We start from the raw sequence: 13,729 nt of genomic DNA, 5'->3' as shown, positions 1-13,729 counted from the left end.
GCAGATTCTTAATTAATATTGAACACACAGCAAGGGCACCAAACTATATAAACAAAAAATGAAATAATCACTATTCACGATGAGTGAACAATCTAATAGGGAAGATTGGTATATTTTATAGGTACTAATTTTATAGGTACATATAAAATATATGCAGCATAAATTTAAATGATAAAGATTAGCATTTATATGGTGCTTTAAGGTGTGCAGAGAACTTTATAAATGCCATATTATTTATCCTTATAACTATATGGGAAGAAAGGTACTATTATTATCCCCATTTTATAGATGAAGGAGTTGAGACAGATAGAGCTTGCAATTTGCCCAGGGTCTCACAGGATGATAAGGTTAAATTGAAGCTCAGATCTTCCTGACTCTAGGTACAGTGCTCTTTCCTTTGCACCACCTATCTGCCTAATAAGTGAATAAAGTAATAAACAAATTAAATACATACATGCATACATATGTACTATCAGAGCTCAAATCATAAGATATCTAGAAAGGGGTGATATCTAAGAAGGCTGAACAGACTGGTGGAAGCCAGGCTTTAAAAGGCAAGAAAGTTTATATATAATCCTAGAGTTTATTGGAAGCTGCTGGATTATTAAATAGGGAATAACATGGTAAAACCTGTATGGTAGGAAATAATTTTGGAAACTATATGTAAGAGGAAATGGACTGAAAGATACTTGAAAAGTTAGGGGGTGAATTAAGAAGGTATATAACAATTGTCCATACAAGAGATGATTGTGACTGAGTGGAGAGAAGGGGTTGGATAGCACAATGCCTCTAGTGCTTCTTACATAGAGCTTTATAAATGTTAAATGTTTCATTGATTAATTATATGGCAGAGATGTGGACGTATTTTCACCAACTGTCCCCCATTCCTGTAATTCTCTCTTTTTTTTGTGTCCCCTGACTTCCTGGACTTCCTTCAAGTATCAAATTTACACCCTCTGGAAGAAATACTTTCCTTCTCTACAATGTATAATTATTGGTTACCTCACTGTTAGAGTAGAGGAAACCATACAAAAAACCAAGACTACATTAGCATCTAAACCATCATCAGAATTCTTGTTTCCTATCAAATAGGGTCATAGGGTGAAATGCTTCTGGAAAAGACTAGTGAGAAGGATAACTTTGCACAATTAAATGGTTGATGTGGTCTTCAAACTGAAGGACAATTATTATTATTTGTTATCATCATGCTATTATTATTATTATTATTATTATTATTATTATTATTATTATTATTATTATTATTGGTACAGATTGTCATTAGATTGGAAACTACCTAAAAGCAAGAAAAAATTGTGCCCATCTTTGTATCCCCATCAATTAGCACAGTGCCTGGGACATAGTAGGAATTTAATAATACTTGTTGAGTAACTGTCACTGTCATTTATTCCTAGCCTCATGATCCAAGGTGGCATTGCTTTTGCCACATTTCCTTTTACTTTCCCATGGTTTTTCAAGGACAGTTTCCCCAGTAATTCACTCTTTTTTTGGGGGGCGGGGTTTACAATGCAAATGGGGTTAAGTGACTGCTAGGCAATAATTGTCTGAAGTTGAATTTGAACTCAGGTCCTTCTGAATCCAGGGCCGGTGCTCTATCCACTGCACCACCTAACCACTCCAGTAATTCACTCTTGGTGACCTCACATGCTTTTTCCCCCTTCAGTTAATAGGATTTTATTTTTTTCCAATTACTTAAAAATAGTTTTCAACTTCTATTTTGTAAGATTTTGAGTTCAAAATTTTCCCCCCTTTCTCTCTTTCCTCTCCTCTCCTCTCCTCAAGACAACAAATAGTCTGATAAAATTTATATATGTACAATTATGTTAAACATATTTCCACATTAGGAATGTTGTGAAAGATCAGAGCAAAGTGGAAAAAATCATGAGGAAGAAAAAAGAAATAAAAACAAATTTAAAAAAAGTAAAAATAGTATGCTTTGGTATGCATTCAAAATTCAAAGTTCTTTCTCTGAATGTTGAGGGCATTTTCCATCACAAGTCCTTTGAACTATCTTTATCACTGTATTGCTGAGAAAAGCCGTTTGTCATAGATGATCATCACACAATGATTTTGTTACTGTATACGGTATTCTGGTTCTGCTTACTTCACTCAACATCAGTTCCTATAAGTTTTTTCAGGTTTTTCTGAAATCTGTATGCTCATTTTTTAGAAAACAATAGTATTCCATTACATTCATATACCATAACTTGTTCAACCATTTCCCAATTGATGGGCATCCCTTGAATTTCTAATTCTTTTCCACAAGAAAAGAGCTGCTATAAATATTTTTGTACATGTGGGTTCTTTTTCTTTTTTGTGATCTCTTTGGGATACAGACCTAGTAGTGGTATTGTATGCAAAATTTTGTAGCCCTCTGGGCATATTTCCAAAATGGTTGCATCAGTGCACAACACCACCAAAAGTGCATTAGTGTCCCAGATTTTCCCTCATCCCCTTCAAAACTGATGGCTTTCCTTTTCTGTCATATTAACCAATCTAATAGGTGTGAGGTGTTCTAATTTGAATTTCTCTAATCAATAGTGATTTAGAATATTTTAAAAATAGACCTCTAGGGGCAGCTAGGTGGCGCAGTGGATAGAGCACTGGCCTTGGAGTCAGGAGTACCTGGGTTCAAATCCAGCCTCACACACTTAATTACCTAGCCGTGCAGCCTTGGGCAAGCCACTTAACCCCATTGACTTGAAAAATCTAAACAAAACAAAACAAAAAATATAGACCTCTAGACCTATATGTGCAAACATATTTTTAGCAACTCTTTTTGTGGTGGCAAAAAATTGGAAATTGAGGGGATGAGCATAAATTGGGGAAAAAAAACTTAATAGGTTACACTATATGAATGTAATGGAATATGACTATCTTATAAGAAATGATGAGCAGGTGGATTTCAGAAAAACCTGGACTTACATGAACTGATGTGAGTGTAGTGAGCAGAACCAGGAGAATACTGTGCACAACAGTAGTAATACTGTGCATGTTATTTGCACATGTGATAGACTTGGTTCTTCTCAGCAATACCAAGACAATTCCAAAAGATTCTTGATGTAAAATGTTATCCACATTCATAGAAAGAACCATGGAATCCAAATGCATAACAAAGCCTCTAGTTTCACTTTTTTTTGTTTTTTCTTTCTCTTGGTTTTTCCCCTTTTGTTCTGATTGTTCTTTCACTATATGACTTATATGGAAATATGTTTAACATGACTGAACATATGTGTATAATTTATATCAAACCTGTATCAGATTGATTGCTGTCTTGGGGAGGGAGAAAAATTTTGAACTTAAAATCTTGCAAAAATAGATGTTGAAAACTATCTTTACATGTAATAGGAAAAAAATAATATTAGGCACTAAAGAAAGATAGATAGATAGATAGATAGATAGATAGATAGATAGATAGATAGATAGATAGATTTGAGAAACTCTTTAAAGGAATTAGTATGGGAGAAGGGGAGGAAATGGGAGGGAGGAACTCATTTCATAATTGGTGGAGGCTCAAGGCTGATAAGGATTTCACCTAAGAAACAACTATAGTCCTATTGAAGGGTTATGATGTTCCATGAAGGTGGTCTTTGGAAAATGAGCTCATTGAAAATGAAAAGTGAGGGAATTCATGCATTCTGGGAGTTGTGGTTCTGCACAGGCAACACAACCTCACCATCACGGGTGGATGAACGCCTCGTTTTGCTGGTCCCAAGGACGTTTTTGATCCCGGTTCTATGTGGGGCTGCCAGGCTGGGTCACAGGCCCAGGTTCTAGTTTCGGGGCTCCGACCTGGCTGCCAGCTGGTCCCCGCGATCTGACTAGGTTGGCGATCAAAAAGGGGCCAGATCCCGGGCAGGGGGTGCTGGATTAAAAGATGGGAAGTCTCTAACTCGGGCAGGGGAAGCAGGGCTAGAGGGCAGGGTGCCCATTGACTCGGGTAGGGCAGCAGTTATCCAGGGGAAAGGAGCAATTAGCAGTTAACGGGAGGCCGGTAGCCAGGTCAAGGGAAGTTGGACTCAAGGACAGGGAGCTAGCAGGGCTAGCGGGCTCTGGGCGTGAGTTAGCCCAGCTACGTGGAGATGGACTCATCTATGGGCATCAGGTATATTGGGTAAAGAAAGCTTGCCTCCTATTCAAGGAAGTATTTATGCCCGACAAGGGAGATAAACTCACAGGGTAGCAATTAGTGCTGAGCTATAATAATAATAATAATAATAATAATAATAATAATAACAGTTTTTGTCCTTCATTTTCGAAGAAGACCATATCAGGGAGGTGATGCCATGACAAACACGTAAACTGGATTTGAGTAAGGAGCATAATTATGTGGTTCATTCCAAGAAGTCTTGCATCTATAATCATCCTTTGGACTTGAATTGGCAAGATGGATTTTACTTGAGCAGGGATTGTTGGAAGTCTGTGGTTGGCTGTGAAAGTGTAATTTTTTCCCCATTTATTCCAAGGAACTTGGAGACTTGAAATTAAACATGAAAGGGAGGATTTTTTTCTTCCATCCACTGGAGCTCTCTTTTATTATGGGATGGACATGACCTTGGGGTTATTGAAAGATATAGCCACTGCACTCAAGCAATTGACTTTGGAGTCAGAAAATCTGGGCTTGAGTACCAGCTCAAACATATTCTGATCATTAGTCAATCCCTCTGAGCCTTTGTTGATTTATCTATGAAATGAAGATATATGTACAACCTGCCTCATAGAGTTGTTTTGAGTAAAGTATTGATAGTTCATGTCATCTGTATGTAATTTCCTTTTTTCCATCTGACTACTGACCCACAGGTAATTCTATGCTATGATATCTGTCTCAGATTGTTTCTTTCCATTCTCTAGCATTATCCTGGAGGTCTTCATATTTATAAGGAAGGCTGCTCTTACAATGTGACTTCTCAATTCCTAAAACTTTTCAACTCCAACACACATTTCTCCTTTTCACTTCATCCACATAATAGAATCATTTGTAATTAGACTTTGCTATCAGATCCAAGATCTGAAATTTGGAAATATCTTTCTCTTACCATAATTAACTATCCCTTCCTATCTTTATTACTCTCTGACTCATGATAAACTTACCTTTTAATTTTATTTTGACTTTCAATTCATTGATCGATTCCTTTTCTCCCAGTCTGTCTCTTCCAATCTGATCTCAATTCCAGGTCTCTCCCATTTTTAAAAAAACTTTCATTTGACTCTGCTATACTCAAACTTTTATCCATTTTACAGACAAAATCTTTGAAAGGATAATCCTGTATTTGATGTCTCCATTTTCTCTCCTCATTTCTCAGTCCCCATAATCTTGCTTTTGACACCATTATTATATGAAATTGCTCTTTCTAAGGTGTCCAGTGGTCTCTTAACTGCTAAATCCAATTACTTTTTCTAAGTTTTTCTTTGGCCTTCTGGCAGCTTTGTCTGACTCCTCCTCATTATTATGGTCTTCTTCCTTCAGTTTGTGATGTCAGACTGCTCTTTTTCTGGATCCCAATCTGTTTAATAAATAGAGTTAATTGTTCTTAAATAGTCTGTCCTGGACCCCTTTTCTCTACATTCTCTAATCTCATTAGTTTCCATGAGTTCAGATATCTCATTACATATTACTCTCAAGTTTATTTATCCAGTCCATTTTCAAACAACTGCCTGTTTGATATCAATACCTCACTGTCTCATCCTTATTTTAATTTTAATTTTAATTTCATTTTTAGTTCTAGTTTTTGTGAGGCAATGGTGTTAAGTGACTTGCCCAAGGTCACACAGCTAGGTAATTATTAAGTATCTGAGTTTGGATTTGAACTCAGGTTGTCCTGACTCCAGGGCTGGTGCTCTATCCATTGTACCACCTAACTGCCCCTCATCCTTATTTTTAAATTAACATTTTCAAAACTGTTTTTTCCCCCCTTCAGAACTTTGTTTCAATATTTCTTTACTTAGGTACCACTTCATTTTTGTCACTTGGGTTCACAACCACAAAGTTATCCTTGATTCTTTTTTTTAATATTTTATCACAAGCCCCTTCCCCCCTTCAACTTTGTTGCCAAATTTTGTTAGTTCTACCTTATATTTCTTTTATCTATTCCCATGAACTATTCATAATTATTCACTTCTTGCTTGGACTAGTTCTTTAGCTTACTAATTGATTTGTAGACTTCTCGTGTCCTTTCTCTAATCCTTTATCCAAATTTCTTTTCCTAAGGTAAATAATCATTGCCACTCACCCACTCAAATTCTTAATTGGCTCATTGTTGCCACTATGATAAAATGCAAATTCTTCAAACTGTAATTCAAAGCTTTCCACATTCTGGTTCCTACCTACTCTTACAGATTTATCCTGCAATTTATATTCAAGTCAAACTTGACATGTTATCTTTGCATGTTACACAGGCTATCTCCTGTACTTGGAATGCTCTATGTATCTTTTCTTTCCTTCTGAGAAACTTTAACTTCTCTCAAGGTTCAGCCCAGTTGCGTCAGCTGAGGTAAGATTTGGAAATGACACAATGGCTTGTTTCTGATAAGGCAAAAGCTCATCTGACAGAATTCAAAGTCCAAGGGACAGTTGTACTAAATTCTAATGGCTCCCTATTGCCTTTAGGACCAAATATAAATTCCTGTTTGGCTTTTGAAACTCTGGATAATCAGGTCCTAGTCTATTGTTCCAACTTCATTGTACATCTTTCCCTGTCCCACCATCTGCAATTCATCCAAACTGGCATTCGCTCAGTTCTTTATATATAATCTACCATCTACTATCTTTTTTGGAACAATTAAGAAATTTGAAAACTCTCTGAACCACTTATATATTCCATTCAAATTTCCTAAAACTATCATCTGTCCTCTTTCTCAAGAATCATGTATTGAAATGGTATAAGCATGAATGGGTTTAATGTTCAGGATCGGGTTCATTCAAGGTTGTAGCTATGAACTTTACCCAAGAAGAATGGGGGGAAACTGGATTCAACTTAGAGAGATCTATATTGGGTTGTAATGCTAAAAAACTACAGAAATATGGTTTTTCTGGGTAAGAGTAGCTTTGACTTATGAATCGTAATCTTCCCAGTATAATTTTTTTTAAACTGACTCTTTTCTTAAAACATTTGAAGTGATTAGCTAGGATTTAAACTGTTATTTAGGGCAACAAAAAAATCTAATCTTCCTGAGACCAAGAAAAACCCTATTTATTCTCTGTGATCTGATGAAAAAAAATGTTTTTCTTAATGAAATTGAAAGTGGTCTTTCCTTCTACTTTCTTATTCACATCATCTGTTCACCTAGGTCAGGGTTTCTGTCCTCCTCAAACCTTCTGGAGCCAAGTGGTAGTACAAATACATGCCAGAATAGGGGAAGGAAAAATGAGTAGAGATCAATTCTGAGAGCCGATATTCCCACTTTCTTTGAAAATAATATTGAGCATATTTCAGGACTGCTTTTTCTTTCCCTCTAGGTTCTTCTTTTGTCTTCTTCATCCATGTTTTATATATATAAAAATCAGAACTGAGATAGTTCTTTGTCATCTCAATCATTCGTTTTCCATTTTCCCCCATGATTAGGGCTTCCGGTTTCCAGGCCTGAGGTCATATCCTACATGGATCAAAGAGAAGCATTGTGGATATTAGAAAAAGAAATCTCAAAATTTACCTGTACAGGTGAGTGAATGAAAATAGGACAGAAAAAGCAAAAAGGATAGACGATCTAGGTCTTCAAGGGTCTTAACATGCTTCTAACATTTCATCCACATGAAAATTTTTCTCTTGCATATTTTCAGAGAGAGGTATGTTTCTTCTTTTTTAAGTCTAACACTGTTTCCTGGCTCTGTAATCTCTTCAGGAATATGGGTCTCCTTTCTATGTCTAGTCTCATACTCTGTATAGTTTCCCTAAGGGAAGGGAGGAAGGCCAGGTGGGAGAGGGAGAAGAAGAGAGGAAAGGAGAGAGAGAAGGAGGACAGAAACAGAAAGATAGAGACAAAGAGAGATGAGAGACAGAGACAGAGAGATCCTGCTATGGAAAAGCCACAAGAGCTGATATGAATAATGTTAATGTAATGAAGATCTTAGATCTTGCTTCCCACAAATTTAAAGAGAGAAGAGAATATAAGAGAACATTATAATAACTTGAATGGAATATATAATATTTCTCTTTCTATACAGACAAATACAGACTAGTCTTGCTAAATGAGGTTAGAGTTCTCTCCATTCTCTGGGATGGCAGAAAAAAATGAACATAAGAAATTGTTGAATATCACTCTCTAAAATCATATGCTACAAAAGAGTTTTGAAATTGGAATCATAAAACCTTGATTAAAAACTTTAACTACTTGTTCTCTGGGTACTTTGCTTAAATCTATTGATTTGCAAAATGAAGAATTTAAACTTCTCAATTTCCAAAATCTCTTGATTTCAAGTCCCAAGCCCTCCCTTAAGGGCTTCAAAGATGATCTAAAGAAACTCAAAATTCCCCTCTAGGGGTTTGTGACATTTTATGGTTTTAAATGCATCACTCAGACTGTTCATTATTTAGCTTTTGCTCTCACTGATCCATCTAAAGTGTAATACTGGTACATTTTATGCCATTTATTTCACATCATCATCAGGTTTTAATACCCATTTTCTCTGTCTCTGTTGTCCTTTGCATCAGACACGGTTTTGATCATTGTATATCATACTATTCCATGATTATTAACTGTATCATTTCCCTGTAACATTATTCATGTTGAATAGATGAACTTTTACATAATAGATGAATATTACATTATCAAAAGTATTGCATAATTTCATTCATTCATTTCATTCAGTCTCCACTCTTCCAATTTAATCATGGACCCAGTTAATTTCCCAGTTCTAGTGGCTGTATAATATGTAAAGAAGAAGATTTTCTCTGTTCTCCTCTTGAAGAGAGAAAATTCTATCAAATGTTATAACAATTAAAATCTTCATATACATATCACTATCATTTTCCTGTGCCAGGCTTATAACCTGTTTCTCACATACCCTATTACTGCTTTTTATTTAGTTCTATGTAGTATACTTCAGTGACAAAATTGCCTCTATTTTTCCCCACAATGACCTTCACCTAAATGCTCTCCACTATGCTTACTGTGCCCTAGTTCCTAGATTTCTTCATACAAATAAATTCTCTTGAAGTATAATGCCAACCTTAATCTCGTTTCACCTATCTTGTTTATTTTGAATGAGTCTTAGACCTACTTTGGGCAGGTGGGAGGTCCAGTGGACAGAGCACTAGACTTGGAACCAAGAAAGACATCTTCATGAGTTCAAATTTCACCTTAGACACTTACTAGTTGTGTGATCTGGGCAAATCACTTAAACTTGTTTATCTTAAAAACCTATAAAAATGAACTATATAAACTTAAAAACCTATAAAAAAATGAACTGTAGGGAAATGATAAACTATTTCAGTGTCTGCCAAAAAACTATACAAAAAGGGGTCATAAAGTCATATACAACTGAAATAATTAAGCAACAATAGATCTACTTAGAACCTCCTTCTATTAAGACTTCTGGTTCCTCCTAGTGTTGCTTAGACTTTAGGCCATTGAGAATAGATATGGGAGGTCATTTGTTTTATTTTTATTATTCCTTTTCTAGAGTTTGCTTCCTATGAACTTTCAAATGGTTCAAATGCTTTTCTCTTTCCTTCTCTGTAATTACTTCTTTGGCACATAATTTGATAATTATGAAGTAACTTTCTTCTTTATTTTTAAGTCTTTTGTATTTAATTTTCAAAAGTACCTGGTGTCATTCCTGTATTTTAGTCTGTGGGTCTAGAAATCCAAATTCAATTCTCAGATACCATCTTTTTAATTAAGTGTTTACATCCAAATTCATTTTGACTTTTATATACTTTGCCTTAAATGGGAAACTGTGATGAAACCACCAGAGAATTCTCTTTGGTCTTCAATTTCTTTTTCAAGACTTTATAATTTATCATACTACTTTCTAATTCAGTATTAGATTGTGCCCTGTGAATCACCAGTAATGATAGATTTTAATGAATCTTAGGAGGTTCAATCAATCAATCATTGATTATCATAATGGCATCATAATGTATTTAATCCCTACTTGCAATGAGTTGACAGGTTTGGATAAATGCCCCAGGAAGATAGTAGACTCTTCTCTTTTTATTCACAGGGTGACAAATGGCTACCTCAGTGCTCTTGAGTAGGTAATTAACAATCACCATTGCTTATCTTTTTCATTTGACCCTTATTGCATCATCTTTCTCCTGATAGCTTCTGTGGTTCCAGTTTTATTTTTCTCTCAGGATCACATATTTCTACCTTACTTTGTAGAGGAAGATATTAGGTGACTTGTTCAAGTCATTCTGGTATTAAACTTCAGAGCTAATTGCACTCTACTTTGCTACCTCAAAGCAGACAATTTTCCCCCCCAGACATTCCACTTCCCTCCCCTTCAGAAAGAACTTAAACCCTGGTTTTTAGTCCTAAGTGTGTAGTGGTTCTTCTTTCATTTGTTTTTTTCTTCTGACATTCTTTTACTCTCTATAGAATTTCCTCAAATTTCACATTCTTTTTTACCTTTCAGGTATGTTATAGTGGGCTATGAGCTGGATTAAATGGTTACTAGTTCCCTTCCAACTCTTAGATTCTATAACTGAGTGATACTTCTCCAAAATCCAATGTGAATGTCAGATTATATCTGGTTTTATTCACTATCAGAAACTCTTAAGAGGTAGTACTTATTCCACCTTAGGGTGTCCATATTTTTTCCAATCAAGAAATAGTTCCTTCTCTCTTTGTAAGAAGGCTGTCAAAGACAATATCATGCATAACAAGGGGCAGGTAGAGGAACCAGCTATTGGTAATTCCTCTTTCATGTAAGTCACACAGGATAGTTTCTACAACACTGGTTTATTCTATTCCTACATTGTCATTTGGTATCAGAAATTTTTTAAAGAAGCATTTCATTGATGCTGAAATCTTAGATTGTGGAGAACTCTTCATCTTTGCTTCTAACTTCTAATCTATTCTATTCTAATGCCCATACATCTTTTTTAGAATATACTGACCTTTATCATTTTTTACCTAGACCAGTACACTCACTTTATTTTTCCTTGTCTCATTAATTACTTTTTCATTTGACTTGCCAAATATCTTTGCCAACATGTTTCACTTAAGTTGCTTATCTTTTTTTCCATTTACCTTTATTTTCCAGTTCTTTCCTCTTTGATTTATTCTCTTTAAGTCTTTCTCTTCAATCCTCTTCCCTATTCATTCTGAATCCTCCTTCAGACTGACTACTCCTTTTACTGATCTCTTTTCCTTCATCAGCTCCAACCTTTTTATTCAACTTTTTCTTACTCTATATTTTATTCTCCTCAAGACCTGTCATTCACAAATTTAGAGCCTTCACATTAACCTTCACATGTTCCCTCAGCTTCTCTCAGCACCTTCTTCTACAGAAACAAAAAGTTGAAATTTGAAAAATTATGCTAGGCATGGTGATGTAGTGAAAAGAACTGGATTGGGGGGGCAGTAAAACTCAAGATCTATTTGCAGTTTTACCACTAACTAGATTGATGCAAGTCACCTGGTCTCTTCAAACCTTAATTTTTTCATGTGTAAAACTCCTTAGTTCATAGTATTGTTGTCAGGATATAATGAAATAAAAGATGTTAAAGTACTGAAAACACTATAGTTTTCCAAAATACAAGGGATTATATTATTATTATTATATTACTCTTTCTAATTTGAAGAGCTTTTTTCAATAGATAGAACTTACCATACAACAGTATTTTTCCCCCTCGGCACAAAGAACACAAGATTTTTACAAATTTTATTTCTTTATTTTAGATTGGGAGACTAGTCCTAAAAAAAAAAAGAGTCAGCTTCAAAACAGGACATTTAAAATGAAGAAATGTTTCTGGGCAGATTTAAAATGATACTATGATGATACTATGAATTCCAAAATACAGGTCTAGGAATGTGATGTCAAGTTAGAGGCAATCAGGAGAGATATTCTGGGCAGACAGTTGCCCACACAAAAACTCTTGCAATGATAAGGTACCATGGTTTTAATAAATTTAAGTGAAACTTTAGTCTAGAATCAATCTTTACTATCCAAGAAGCAGATTCTATGGGAAAGTTCCATAAATATGAGAAACAACAAATGAGTATTTAGGCATTCTGGGAAAAAAAATTCCTTCAGGGAAGACACTTCAAAATAATGACTCTGAATAGGCTTTCTTTCAAACCTCAAATTTTATCTAATGTAATAGCCTGGAGATTGGGAAAAAAACATATGAATATAATGAGTCTAGGAGGGCCTTCAGTCAAAACATATTTTTCCCAGCATCAGAGAGAAAACACACTGGTGAGAGATTCTATAAATGCAAAGAATGTGGTAAAGCCTTCAGCTGAAGTACTTTGCTTATCCAATATCAGAATATTTATACTGGAGAGAAACTTTAAATGTAATGAATGTAGCAAAGTCTTTACCCGGAGAACATACTTAGTTCAGCATCAGTGAATCCACCCTGGGGAGAAACCTTATGAATGTAATACCTGTGGAAAGACCTTCAGGTACAGATCAAATCTTACTTAGCATCAGAGAATTCATACTGGCAAGAAACACTACAAATATCATGAATGTGGGAAAAATTTCAGGGACAGCTCATCTCTTATTGGACATCAGATTCATCCATATTGGAGAAAAACTTTATGAATGTAATAAAAGTGGGAAAACCTTTATACACAGTTCATTTCATAGCCAACATCAGAGTATCCACACTGGAAAGAAATCCTTTGAGTATGATGATTGTTAGAAGGCCTTCAGTAATAGCTCATCCTTTATTACACATCAGAGAATTCATATTGGAGAGAAACGATATAAGTATAATAAATGAGGAAAAGCTTTTACCCAAAGTGCACATGCTATTCAACATCAAAAAATATACACTAGAAACAAACCCTTTGAGTGCAAAGAATGTGACAGGGAACTCATCTTGTTCAGCACCACCAAATCCACAATGGGGAGAGACCCTTTGAACGTCATGAATGTGGAAAAATCTTTGGGCAGTACTCAGCATCAGAGAATCCATGCTGGAGAGAAACCCTATGAATGTAATACATGCAGTCAGGTCTTCACATCCAGATCATCACTTACTAAACATCCAAGAATTCATACTGAAGACAAGTTATGTGAATGAAATTCATTTGAGAATTTCTTCCTTAAAAGTTTCATTAGTGTGGACATTCTTTCACACCTTCATAACTCTTTTCCAACTTAGTTTATTTCTAGGCTTTGTCAAATTCTGGCAGAACAAGTTTTTGTTTCATCTAAGAGCTTTTACCTCTACAAATTGTTTTTGCCAACTTGTTTTTTCATCTAAATTTCATTGTTAGTTTGTCTAGTCCTAGAAAAATCCATTTTTGTACAAAGATGTTGCAATAAATTTTAAATTAAATTTATTTATAAGTAACTGATTAAATGGTGAAATGTGAACATTTTTATTCTATATTCAAATCACCAATGTACAAAGTAATTCCCTTCAACTGTTTAATTCCTTTGGTTCTGTCTTAATAAGTTGTATAATTATTTTTACAATGGCTTAACGTGAGTCTTAGTAAATAAGCACGTATTTTATTTTTTGTCATTATTGTCAATGACATCCCTTGTTATTTGTTCATTATTCTTATTAGCAACATAAAAGAAGATGAA

At 35.0% G+C, this 13,729-nt stretch overlaps 1 pseudogene; it reads left to right on the top strand.

The window, feature by feature from the left end:
- Positions 1-13,217, top strand: part of LOC141508613 (uncharacterized) — a 35,602-nt pseudogene extending 22,385 nt beyond the window's left edge.
- Positions 13,218-13,729: the final 512 nt, after the last annotated feature.

Source organism: Macrotis lagotis, chromosome 1, assembly GCF_037893015.1.
Source record: "Macrotis lagotis isolate mMagLag1 chromosome 1, bilby.v1.9.chrom.fasta, whole genome shotgun sequence".
In the NCBI taxonomy this organism is placed as follows: Eukaryota; Metazoa; Chordata; class Mammalia; order Peramelemorphia; family Peramelidae; genus Macrotis; species Macrotis lagotis.
This window is presented reverse-complemented; position numbering and strand designations above follow the sequence as displayed.